This window comes from Charadrius vociferus, unplaced genomic scaffold (genome assembly GCF_000708025.1).
Source record: "Charadrius vociferus isolate BGI_N301 unplaced genomic scaffold, ASM70802v2 scaffold36, whole genome shotgun sequence".
Classification (NCBI taxonomy): domain Eukaryota; kingdom Metazoa; phylum Chordata; class Aves; order Charadriiformes; family Charadriidae; genus Charadrius; species Charadrius vociferus.
The window spans coordinates 279,182-283,713 of NW_009649047.1; positions in this window are offsets into that span (position 1 = coordinate 279,182).

Genomic DNA, 4,532 nt, shown 5'->3' on the forward strand with positions numbered 1-4,532 from the left:
AAAGGAAAGAAAGATAAGAAGACCAGGACGAGGGATCAGGTGAGGACAAGTTAAATATAGATTTGAAAGGCTGGGGGAACTCTCTTGCTATCACAGAGACAATTGTGACCAGTAAAACATCTGGCTTGGGCACAACAGGGGTGACATCTGGCATTCAGAGGATGGTGGTAGGAACTGGAGGCTCCAGGGTGGTTCTCCTTCCAGATTTAAGGCAGAGAGGGCAAGCTGGCCACAAGTCCTCTGTTTACGACCACAAAGATGGCAAGCACAGGCTCCCTCACCTCCCAGGGGAGACAGAGCTGGATGCCAGCTCCCTGGATTGCGAGCGGGCCAGGGAATTTGGCCGTCCCTTCTCTCCAACGCTGAATAAGCTGCTAATTTTAACTGGAAGTGACCTTGAACAGCTTAGTGGGGAAGGAAACACTGCAGAAAGGAGGTCTGGAAGCAGCCTGGAAAAGGAGCACCCATGGCAGGTCACAGCAAAGCCTGTCTCCAGCAGTGGGCAGTGGAAGATGCCATGGGCAGAACAGGGGAAGTGTGTGACAAGAGCCCCGGGAGAGTAGAACAAGGAAATTGGCAATTTAGAGACTTTCCACTTTCCGAGCCAGGGATGGTGTTGAAATACCTGACTCAAGTCACTGAGGGATGGGCAATTGTCCAGAAATAGCTATAGCCCTCCTGCCTGCGACCCAGCCAGGACAGAAGGGGGTGTCTTTGACACATCCCACAAACCTCTCTGGAGCCGCCATGGGCCCTGAGTGTCTAAAGAAAATGCTCAATTTGAGCCTCCTAATCCATGGAGGCTTTTTCTGGCAGAGATGGGATGTTGCAATGAGTGGCCGGTGGGGATGGAGAGGCCTTTCCTTGGGCAGAATCTCTGGGGACTCTGTCTCTGCTTCACATCAGTAATGCATCTCCAGTCTCTGCCACCCACTCAGCCTGGCTGTGACACATGGCTCCAACATCTCCTTCAGTTAGGGGATGCTCGGGGATGGCTGCCCACGCTTTTCAGATCCAGCCTGGAGCTTCACCAGCCCTTGGGGATGCTCTGAACCAAGACCTCTTCTTGGAGAAGCAAACCAGATGAAGCCTCCCTTGGCTGTAAGCATTAGGCTAGCTAGCTGCCTGGCCAGGGAGGGGGCACTCCTGGCAAAAAAACTGGTCATTGTGCCCTTTGGTGGAGCAACTTGGAGACCAGCGCTCAGCCCAGCAGGGCACTGGTGCCCTTGTTTGCTCTGCAGTATTTGCCAGGGGATATTTGCTCTGCTGTGTGTGGGTGGAGGTAAACCAGAGCAAGGTGAGGGCTCCTCACCACCTCTCTTCCCTGGCGGCCCTGCCTCACTTTTTGGTGGCAGTGTGGCAAGCTCCAAACACCCTGTCCTGCATGGAGTGGGTGGGGACACTTGGATCTTCAGGATGTCAGGCTTTTTATTACCCTGGGAGAGGTCCTGAGCTCCTGGCACATGCCAAAGTGCACTATTGGTGAGGCTGTGTCTGCCAATGCCATTCTGCTCAGGACCATTCTACCCCTCTACTCCACTCTCGTGAGACCCCACCTGGAGTACTGCATCCAGCTCTGGAGTCCCCAACATAAGAAGGACATGGACCTGCTGGAGAGGGTCCAGAGGAGAGCCATGAGGATGATCCGAGGGCTGGAGCACCTCTCCTATGAGGAGAGGCTGAGAGAGTTGGGGCTGTTCAGCCTGGAGAAAAGAAGGCTCCGGGGAGATCTTATTGCCGCCTTCCAGTCCCTAAAGGGGCTCCAGGAGAGCTGGGGAGGGACTTTTTACTGGGGCATGGAGTGACAGGACGAGGGGGAATGGCTTCAAACTGGAATAGGGCAGGTTTAGATTAAACATGAGGCAGAAGTTTTTCCCTGTGAGGGTGGTGAGGCAGTGGCACAGGTTGCCCAGAGAGGTTGTTGAGGCCCCATCCCTGGAGGTGTTCAAGGCCAGGCTGGAGGTGGCCTTGGGCAACCTGGTCTGGTGGGAGGTGTCCCTGCCCATGGCAGGGAGGTTGGAACTCGGTGATCTTCAAGGTCCTTTCCAACCTAAACCATTCTATGATTCTATGACCAAAAAAGTGCCTGTCATGGGATGGCTTTGAAAAAAGCTTATTTTCCAGGACGTAGCTTCAATATATTGCTGCTTTGCTTTTGCTTTATACCAGCTGACCAAGCCACCACTCCTGGATCCAGCTGCAGCCTGTTAAAGTAGATGTGGACCTCTCTCCGCTGGGCAACCTCCTGCTCAAAAAAGGGTATCAGCTCCCCCATTAGCCAGAGATCTGGAAGTGTAATGGACTTTTCTTTTTTACCCCTGCCCTGGCTGAGACCTGCACACACAGAGTTGCTGGGTGAGCCAGAGTCATGCAGACGGGGGTGTTAATATGGCACGGGAGAAAGAAGAGGGTAGGAGAGCCTTACTTGAGAAGCTCTAGGTCTTTAACCCCTGTGTGGTGACATGTTCTCCCTCCTTTTCCTTCTCTCTGCTCTGCTTTTCCATCTCAGCTAATCTTCTTGTCCGGCTCTGATTTTAACCCAGGTTCTTAAAGACATTCAGGAAAGCCCATAGTGTGTGCTATGCTTAATCTTTTATTCGACATGAGAAAATCCACATTGTGATGAATGCCTGGATGATGGGAAAAGCCTCAGCTGGAGCTCTGACTTTACTAGACATCAGAGAAGCCACCTGAGTTTCTCCATGCTGCTGCTGCTCCCCGCAGCTCTGCCCTCTGACTGGTTTTCCTTTGCTCTCCCTCTCTCCCCTGAGCACCTGCTGATTTTTCCATGCCTGTCTCACCCCCTGGCCCTGCCTCCAGGTTTCCAGATGATGGACTTTCTGCTTTGCTATGGTGTCCCAGTGCACAGCTACTGCCTGGAGAAAGTTTTATGCTGCAGCCACGGGGATATTTCCACATCTGCTAGGTGGAGAACTGAGAAATACCACCAAAACCTCCCCTCTAGCCCCTCAAACCACTTGCAAACACGGTGGTAATGCAGATGAACTCAACACCAACAGAAGACCAGACATCACCTGCACAGATGAATTTTCAGAGAGAAGATGGGGGTGAAGTAACAGGACCAAGGCTGCATGGGAAAGCAGTAGCAAAGACTGGCAATGGAGGTCTGGGACTTTCTGTTTGAGAATTGGAAAGACCATTCCAGTGGTCTTTGGAAAGACCACCTGGCACCTAGGGAAGACATGAAAGGAGTATCTTGGTTGTTGTGCAAGAGACACATCATTAGGTTCCCCTTTTCACCCTTGCCCGGGCCATTCAGAGAGTTCATGCTCTGTCTATGGCAGAAATTGTCTCTTATCTTGTAAAACACCTCGCACAGCCCGATGTTTGCACAAAAGAAACAACATGGTCTTCTTGTGTAGCTTCACAGGGTCCTTGTAACCAAACCGTTTGCGTGGGTGACAGGGTCCCTGCTGCAGATCACTCAAGAATCACAAACTGAATGTGAGAGCCTGGATCATTTTTACCATCTTTCTCCTGCTCTGGGACTCACCTGTGAGCCTCTGGCTGGAGCTCACCCATGGTGAAGAGATACTTCTTAGGCTGCCAGGTAGGTATGGGAGTTGAAGGGGCTCTCGCAGAACTTGCTGGAGCCATTGAAGACATCCTGGTCCCCCAGAGTACAGTTTCCTCCTGGGCTGGAGGTCACAGGAGACAGCATTTCACTTCTCACCTGGGTTTTTGACTGAAGTCCCCGATATACATGTCCAGGATGCAGACTGGAGTGCAGGTCCTTTTCTCTCCAACTGACTGATCTCTGTTGTGGAGCTGTGGGGTCCATTTCATGGTGGTTTTGGTGGCTGCTCACGGGGCTCACGGTCTCCCTACACCCCCCTGGAGAAACTCCAGTTGGTGGCACAGCCCCCAGCCCCACTCCCCTGAGCAAAGGAAGAGTTGCCAGTGGCTTCTGAGACGGCTTTGTGGTGGGAGCACACATGACTATGCAGCCAGGTAAGTGTCTACACCCCATCCATTTGTCACAGGCACGGCAGGGAAAAAATTGAAGAACTGTTTGTGCAGTGAGAACAGAAAAGTCTATGGTGGCCAGTGCAGAGGAAGCACAGCTTACAGTCTGTTGTGTTCACCCTGGGTTTGGCCACGTGTTGTTATTGGTCATAAAAATATCCATTTCCTTTCTAAATTGAGCTACAATACTTGACTTTCTGGCCTTGGGTGATAACACGATGCAGAAGTGCTTAGCAGACACCCTGTAACTCTTCTTCCTGGTTCGCTCCAGCACAAATGATCCACGGTTTTCAATTCAATAAAATACTTGCAGCCAAGGCATCGTACATCTTCCATTTGTTTTTATTCGCAGTGTGTCGTCTTATTAATAGAAATCTGCTAGTCCTGCATGGAGTTCCTGGTAAACATGAAAGACCAAGCTGGAGTTCAAGCCGTTTCTTCAACTCCAGTGAATCATAGAATCATAGAATGGTTTAGGTTGGAAAGGACCTTGAAGATCACCGAGTTCCAACCCCCCTGCCATGGGCAGGGACACCTCCCACCAG